At 47.7% G+C, this 9,259-nt stretch overlaps 1 non-coding gene across 1 annotated transcript; it reads left to right on the forward strand.

Moving 5' to 3' along the window:
- Positions 1-4,011: 4,011 nt before the first annotated feature.
- Trnas-cga lies at positions 4,012-4,085 on the forward strand. The gene has a single exon. It is a non-coding gene; the product is annotated as a tRNA-Ser (tRNA).
- The last annotated feature ends 5,174 nt before the right edge of the window (positions 4,086-9,259 follow it).

Consider the following 9,259-nt stretch of genomic DNA (forward strand, 5'->3'; position numbering starts at 1 on the left):
CATTGTATCACGTGAGAAATGGGCAAGCTGAGTTTCGCACGAGCGATGCAATCTAAAACCATGCTGGTTCTTGGGCATAAGCCTTGCGCCGGGCAAGAGATTCGCAGTAAGTGCAAGCTAGTAAGGGACTAATGTCGAAGAGTACTCTTTGTAAAACCGAACTGGGACTCCATCTGGACCAGGTGATTATTTGCTTTCAAATCTCTCAGTTGTTTCTCTACGCCAGGGATGCTTATTACTATGTCATCCATACGGGAGTCTGTCCGATGGCCATGGCCGATTTCTTGAACTAGAAATTTTAAACTTCGGATTTCGTTTTGCTCTCTTCAACTGCCACGTCGGAGTGGTCGACAGGATACTGGACGGAAGCCTATAGACGCGCTTTACATACGTTCAGGATTTACTCGGGTTCCCCGCCAGCTATGACAAAGGTAATTCTGTGCTTCACGCATAGATCTTTTCACAGACGCACGAATCTCTACTAACCTTTTCTTTTTATCATTTGTGCGTTCTCGTTTGAACCGAGAGTACAACAGCCTCTGCTTCCTCAGCATTTTCCGAATATCGTTTTCAAGCCATGGTGGGACCTTTCCATCCTTAATCGACTTACTAGGCTCAAAACTCTCCAGAACACGATTTACAATCGGCTTAAGCTTTGCCAATAATTCCTCTTACTGGAACTAAGTGATATCCAAGTGAGGTACATACAACTGCCTATCTGCTCTTTCTAGCAGAAGTACCCTCCTAGCCATCTTGACTGAATTTGTAGCTACAGGGAGTAAGATATTTCCATTGCAGGTGGGCTGCCGAACTACCTGCTCAAGACAATTTTCAGAAAATGTGTTCGAAAGTGCTTCGTAAGACTGTCTGTCTGTCTATATAACCCCCCTTCCCCCCCCCCCCCCCTCTACCCCTCCCCCCCTCCCCGGGCTAGGGATAGTGGTTAAACTTGACATAACCGATTTTCGGTTATAACGTTTTTTCAGTATTCAGTTCAACCTGACTGTTAAAATTTATCAATATAATCGGTTTCTGAAGTGACCGGTTTCCGATTTTTTATTGCTGCTATTTTTTGGAATTCGAACAAAGACTGAACAATTCTAATGAAAGTGAAGGAGTAGGAGATCTCGATCATATGAGGTTTCACTGTCGCTGGGAAAGACGCGAAGTTGAAGCAGACGAGCGCGATAGAGAGAACAAAATATCACAAGTCGATGACTTTTCTGCGTCTCTATTTTTATGATACAAGTTTTCATCCAGAAGCAAACACAAAATTTAGGGTTCCAAGTTTATAGCACATCAATAAAATTACACTACTGGCCATTAAAATTGCTACACCATGAAGATGACGTGCTACAGACGTGCAATTTAACCACAGGAAGAAGATGCTGTGATATGCAAATGATTAGCTTTTCAGAGCATTCACACAAGGTTGGCGCCGGTGGCGACACCTACAACGTGCTGACATGATGAAAGTTTCCAACCGATTTCTCATACACGAACAGCAGTTGACCGGCGTTGCCTGGTGAAACGTTGTTGTGATGCCTCGTATAAGGAGGAGAAATGCGTACCATCACGTTTCCGACTTTGATAGAGGTCGGATTGTAACCTATCACGATTGCGGTTTATCGTATCGCGACATTGCTGCTCGCGTTGGTCGAAATCCAATGACTGTTAACAGAATATGGAATCGGTTGGTTCAGGAGGGTAATACGGAACGCCGTGCTGAATCCCAACGGCCTCATATCACTAGCAGTCGAATTGACAGGCATCTTATCCGCATGGCTGTAACGGATCGTGCAGCCACGCCTCGATTCTTGACTCAACAGATGGGGACGTTTGCAAGACAAAAACCATCTGCACGAACAGTTCGACGGCGTTTGCAGCAGCATGGAATACCAGCTCGGAGACCATGGCTGCGGTTACCCTTAACGCTGCACCACAGACAGGAGCGCCTGCGATGGTGTACTCAACGACGAACCTGGGTGGACGAATGGCGAAACGTCATTTTTTCGGATGAATCCAGGTTCTGTTTACAGCATCATGATGGTCGCATCCATGTTTGGCTACATCGCGGTGAACGCACATTGGAAGCGTGTATTCGTCATCGCCATACTGGCGTATCACCCGGCGTGATGGTATGGGGTGGCATTGGTTACACGTCTCGGCCACCTCTTGTTCGCATTGACGACACTTTGAACAGTGGACGTTACATTTCAGATGTGTTACGACCCGTGGCTTTACCCTTCATTCGATCCCTGCGAAACCCTACATTTCAGCAGGATAATGCACGACCACATGTTGCAGGTCCTGTACGGGCCTTTCTGGATACAGGAAATGTTCGACTGCTGCCCTGACCAGCACATTCTCCAGATCTCTCACCAATTGAAAACGTCTGGTCAATGATGGCCGAGCAACTGGCTCGTCACAATACGCCAGTCACTACTCTTGATGAACTGTGGTACCGTGTTGAAGCTGCATGGGCAGCTGTACCTGTACACGCCATCCAAACTCTGTTTGACTCAATGCCCAGGCGTATCAAGGCCGTTATTACGGCCAGAGGTGGTTGTTCTGGGCACTGATTTCGCAGGATCTATGCACCCAAATTGCTTGAAAATGTAATCACATGTCAGTTCTAGTATAATACATTTGGCGAATGAATACCCGTCTATGATCTACATTTCTTCTTGGTGTAGCAATTTTAATGGCCAGTAGTGTATATGTATATCAGTCAAATTCACCTTCCCACCCAAAGGTCACTGTGTATGCTTTCTCCTTATGTTGCCTCCTTCCGTTTTTTATCTTTTAAAGCTAATGGCGCATTGTACTTGACTGTTACCGCACTTCGTAAAATACTTCCAGAGTAGGGATTCATGCCATTTTGCAATACAACCGATGTCGGAGGGCGACGGTGAGAAACTAACGTATAGACCAGGTGGGGGCAAGTCTTGCGCTCAGGACGTACACGTGTATCGTCTAATACAGGGATAGTACACCTTCATTACCTATCACCCATTTCTGTGTCTCTGTTAGCAGTAAAATTATCTAACAGTCCGCCCGTTTATTAAATTTATAAAGCAGAGTTTCAGGAAGTTAAAGCATATAATAATAATTATAATAACAATAATTATATGCCAAATACTTTGTGAAAATCATCATCTTGATGCTGAAGCTCTTTTGTCTGTGTTTGCTTTAACAATAACATATGTCTTTAAGTGGGGTCCGCCTTTAGCAAAACACTATTTTGTTTTGTCCCAGACATGTTTCACTGCAGTTGCAGCATCATCAGTGGGTTTACAGGTAATTACGATTTAGAAACCAATATTTGTATGTATTTAAACAGTAAAGAACATTCCTTATGTTTAACAGCCATAACAATAAAAAAACACACTGATGCTGCTGCAACTGCAGTGTTTTGCTAAAGGCAGACCCCACTCAGAAACATATGACTTTGTCAAAATTTTAGTTAAATATAATGAAAATGTTTTTTAAATTCTCTACCGCCTACTGCCTTCCACGAAAGCTGGAATGGTCATTAATGGCGCTAGGGAGCAGGTTGGCTACCACTGATCTGATAGGCCACGCCATACGGCAACAGGTTCATTATTGTCTCAGAAATTCTGTACCGACTCTTAAGTTTTTGTTGGTAGTTCCCAACTGTTGGCATTTTTATTAAAATAGCACTGATCATTTCTTCCGTTTTGTGTAATAGCCCAATATTTTAAAGCAATGGAAATTTAAAAATATGCATTACTCATTGGTAAAAAAATGTTTTATTAAAAACCAAAAATTTGAGCTCTAGAGCTGTGGCAAATTGGTATGCCGCTTTCTATCCAGTTATCAGTAAAACCAATAATTTGTTAAAACAGAGACCAAATAAATACCGAAGAATACCGCTTATGGAGAACTGAAATACCGGTATCGGTTTTTTCCGGTGGGTTTTTCCCATCCCTGCCAACTACCAGTATCATTGCCAAAGTAAAGCTGTGAGGAAGGGCGTGAGTCGTGCTTGGTTGGGTAGCTCAGTGGTAGAGCACTTGCCCGCGAAAGGCAAAGGTCCCGAGTTCGAGTCTCGGTCCGACACACTGTTTTAATCTGCCAGGAAGTTTCAACATTGCCGAAACCGAAATAGCATGCTGATCTCGCGGAGATAGGGGACGAGCCGAGGAAGAAGAGCACTCCCCATTTCCGCCAGGGTAAGAGCTCCGTTACGGTTTCAGGATGCAGCGAATGTGGAACTATTTTTACGCCGCGTTTTCCTGTTCCGCCACCCACGCTCCGCGAGCACCCGTCGTGCGCGGCGCTGGGGGAAGTCGTAACAGCGCAAACGGGAGGCGAGAGGTACGCGCGCAGGATGCGGGAAGCCGGCCTCGGGAGCAGCAGTGGACGGGGCGGCTGACGCAACTGCAGGAGCGGTCGCAGGCGCGCTTCCGCGCGGGAGAAATTAGCGCCAGCCGACGGGCCGCTTTTTAGCCGCGAGTTCTCACGTGGCGGTTGCGGCACAGCCTCTTGCGCAAGCCGAGTTTTATTCTAAAAGTCCGCGCCGCGGGCCGGAAGCCGCATTGTCCGCTGCCGGCACAATGACGGAACGCCGGACACGGCAGGCGGCGGCGGCACACCGGCTGCCGCCCTGTGGCGCCCCGGTCTCGTCCCTTCTGGAACGGCGCGGCATCCAGCGTTTGAGTGTGACGCCACTTCAGTTTTTTGACGGGCAGAACACGACTTCTTGATTCTCGCAACGCAGTATGGGGATGGAGTGATAAGTCTGGCACATTTGTATTAAGTAGTGCGTAATTGTGATAAATGATGTTATAAAGTAAGACTTTTCCATCACTCTTGCTCATAAATTAAGGATAGTTGCAGAAAGTGGTACCACACAATGTGGTACTACACGAAACTGGTGCTAATAGCATAGGAAAATAAGGAACACACACGAGACAGATCTGTAAATCCACGGTGTTGGTGATAAGTTGAGAAAACCGTCCCGAAAAACATGTGCTACAAAACGCCTCTGTTTCCTGCGCATGTACCCCTACATCAATATGGCATATGATCACCATGCACACGTACACATGCCGCACGACGGGTTGGCATACTTTGGATCAGGTGGTCGAGCAGCTGCTGGGGTATAGCCTCCCATTCTTGCACCAGTGCCTGTCGGAGCTCCTGAAGTGTCCTATGGGTTTGAAGACGTGCAGCGATACGTCGACCGAGAGCATCCCAGACGTGATCGATGGGATTTAGGTCTGGAGAACAAGCAGGCACTCCATTCGCTCCTCCACGATCACAGCTCGGTGGGGACGTGCGTTATAATCCATCAGGAGGAAGGTGAGACCCACTGCACCCCTGAAAAGGCTGGTGCAAAATGACGTCCCGATACACCTGACCTGTTACAGTTCCTCTGTCAAAGACATGCAGGGGTGTACGTGCACCAATCATAATCCCACCGCACACCATCAAACCACGACCTCCATACAGGTCCCTTTCAAGGACGTTAAGGGGTTGGTATCTAGTTCCTGGTTCACGCCAGATGAAAACCCGGCGAGAACCACTGTTCAGACTGTACCTGGACTCGCCCGTGAACATATCCTGGGACCACTGTTCCAATGACCATGTACTGTGTTCTTGACACCAGGCTTTACAGGCTCTCTTGTGACTAGGGGTCAGTGGAATGCACCTTGTAGGTCTCTGGGTGAATAAACTATGTCTGTTCAGTCGCCTGTAGACTGTGTGTCTGGCGACAACTGTTCCAGTGGCTGCGGTAACGTCCCGAGCAAGGCTACCTGCAGCAGTCCGTGGCCGTCTACGGGCACTGATGGTCAGATATCGGTCTTCTTGTGGTGTTGTACACTGTGGACGTCCCGTACTGTAGAGCCTGGACACGTTTCCTGTCTGCTGGAATCGTTGCCATAATACTGAGATCACACTTTGTGGCAGGCGGACGGCCAGTGCTACGACCTGCTGTGTCTGACCAGCCTCCAGTCGCCCTGGTATTCTAACCCTCAAAACGTCATCAGTATGTGTTCTTTGAGCCATTTTCAACACACAGTCACGCCTGAAAACGTCTGCACGATTATTCGCTGCACCGTACTCTGATATGCACCAACACACCTCTGCGTATGTGGACTGCCGCCAGCGCCACCGTGCGACGACCGCAGGTCAAATGCACCGCATGGTGATACCCCGAGGTGATTTAAGCCCGCTAACCGCCCACCAGAGCGTTGTTTCACCATGTAGCAACATTATCCTTAATTTATGAGCATGAGTGTAGATGTTTCACTATGTTGTTGTTGTTGTTGTGGTCTTCAGTCCTGAGACTGGTTTGATGCAGCTCTCCGTGCTACTCTATCCTGTGCAAGCTTCTTCATCTCCCAGTACCTACTGCAACCTACATCCTTCTGAATCTGCTTAGTGTATTCATCTCTTGGTCTCCCTCTACGATTTTTACCCTCCACGCTGCCCTCCAATACTAAATTGGTGATCCCTTGATGCCTCAGAACATGTCCTACCAACCGATCCCTTCTTCTGGTCAAGTTGTGGCACAAACTTCTCTTCTCCCCAATCCTATTCAATACCTCCTCATTAGTTATGTTATCTACCCATCTAATCTTCAGCATTCTTCTGTAGCACCACATTTCGAAAGCTTCTATTCTCTTCCTGTCCGAACTATTTATCGTCCATGTTTCACTTCCATACAAGGCCACACTCCATACAAATACTTTCAGAAACGACTTCCTGACACTTAAATCTATACTCGATGTTAACGAATTTCTCTTCTTCAGAAATGCTTTCCTTGCCATTGCCAGTCTACATTTTATATCCTCTCTACTTCGACCATCATCAGTTATTTTGCTCCCCAAATAGCAGAACTCCTTTACTACTTTAAGTGTCTCATTTCCTAATCTAATTCCCTCAGCATCACCCGACTTAATTCGACTACATTCCATTATCCTTGTTTTGCTTTTGTTGTTGTTCATCTTATATCCTCCTTTCAAGACGCTATCCATTCCATTCAACTGCTCTTCCAAGTCCTTTGCTGTCTCTGACAGAATTACAATGTCACCGGCGAACCTCAAAGTTTTTATTTCTTCTCCATGGATTTTAATACCTACTCCGAATTTTTCTTTTGCTTCCTTTACTGCTTGCTCAATATACAGATTGAATAACATTGGGGAGAGGCTACAACCCTGTCTTACTCCCTTCCCAACAACTGCTTCCCTTTCATGTCCCTCGACTCTTATAACTGCCATCTGGTTTCTATACAAATTATAAATAGCCTTTCGCTCCCTGTATTTTACCCCTGCCACCTTTAGAGTTTGAAAGAGAGTATTCCAGTCAACATTGTCAAAAGCTTTCTCTAAGTCTACAAATGCTAGAAACGTAGGTTTGCCTTTCCTTAATCTTTCTTCTAAGATAAGTCGTAAGGTCAGTATTGCCTCACGTGTTCCAGTATTTCTACGGAATCCAAACTGATCTTCCCTGAGGTCGGCTTCTACTAGTTTTTTTTTTTTTCTTTATTGTATTTCAATTCCCCATCGGGGCGGGCTGGCAGCAGCATATGCGCTGCTCTTCAGCCGAAAGACATAGAACAAAACAATAGAAGACATTTAAAACAGCAAAGGAGAGAATAAGGTGAACATAGATACAACAAAGGGGGAACATCAGGGAAGGCAATAGACAAAAAACGGGGTGACTGTAAAATGGAGATAAAAAACTGTTTAAAAGTAGCACACACAAAAAGCCACACATGGCGACGATTAAAAGAACACAAGGCACAGTATGACTGGAGCATAAGGTATCGACGGATGGCATAGCACATAACGTAACACTGACGGCGGACCTCAAGGCAATACACAATTAAAATCACACCTCTTGACGCACAGGAGGAACAGCACTAAACACAACACTGATGATGATCAATACAGAGGATCTGCCAGGCGCAAGGAGATGAGGGAGACCTGAAGAAGGGAGGGAGGGGAAGAGAGGGGGGAGATGAGCGGGGGGCGCACGGAGGAGGGCCAGGTAGGGAGGGATGTGGGAAGGAAAGAGGCAAGTATGAGGTGCAGGGCCTCAGGGGAGAGGGGAGTGGAGGAAAATCCGCTCTGGGAGAAGGAAGGAAGAGGAAAAAAGGGGGCCCTGGGGAGGGGGGGGGTGAACAAGGCCAGGTTATAGTTGGAAGGAAGGGTAGATGTCATGGCGAAGTTCGTCATCCGCTTCTACTAGTTTTTTTTTTTTTTACTTTATTGTTATTTTGACACCTGAACAATCAGGTAGGCTGGCAGCAGCACAATACGCCGCTCTTCAGCCGAAGAGATTACAAGGAGATAAACAGGGAAGAGACATCACTTAGAAAAACGGCGGGAAAAAACAGGAGACACATGAACATAAAAACACAAGAAGCCGTTCACACTCGATGATAATCCACACGACGAACTGTTGACACGACGCACAAACACTGAAGAAGACGATGGCACTGGTGAACAATGGAGTGTGACGGCGAAACTGAACACTAAACATGACGGCACACACGATACACTGATGGCGGTGATCTCCGGCGCGCGAATGTCCACTGAGCGTGTGCGAGTCCGGGGACCTGCCAAGAGGGGAACAGGGGTGAGGTGGGGGAGAGGGGAGGAAAAAAGGATGCCAATGGCTTAGGAGACGGGGGCAGGAGGAGAGGGACAGGGGAGGGGAGGCCCGGGAGACGAGGGGGGAGAAAAGGAGGAGGGAGGGAAAAGGGAGAGAAGGGAGGGAGGGTGGCCAGAGGAGTAAGTACAGGAGGAGGGCGGGAGGATCAAAGTTGGTAGGAGGGGTAGATGGAGGGGAGGAGGGCATCATCAGGGAGAGGGAGCTGGTGGAAGCCACCTTGGGAGAGGGTAAGGAGGGTGGAGAGATGGAGACCGGGCGGGACGTGGGAATACAGGCACGGCAGCGGGTGGGGATGGGAGAGGATTGGGGATAAAAGCGGGTGAGGAGGATCAAGTTTACGGGAGGTGTACAGGATCCGTATCCTTTCAAGGAAAAGGAGGAGGTGGGGGAAGGGGATGAGATCATACAGGATCCGCGTGGGGGAGGGGAGACGGATGCGATAGGCGAGGCGGAGAGCATGGGGTTCAAGGATTTTGAGGGATTTATAAAAGGTAGGGGGAGCGGAGATCCATGCTGGGTGGGCATAACAAAGGATAGGGCGGATGAGGGATTTATAGGTGTGGAGGACGGTGGAGGGGTCCACACCCCACGTACGCCCGGAAAGGAGCTT

This window comes from Schistocerca americana, chromosome 1, assembly GCF_021461395.2.
Source record: "Schistocerca americana isolate TAMUIC-IGC-003095 chromosome 1, iqSchAmer2.1, whole genome shotgun sequence".
Lineage (NCBI taxonomy): Eukaryota > Metazoa > Arthropoda > Insecta > Orthoptera > Acrididae > Schistocerca > Schistocerca americana.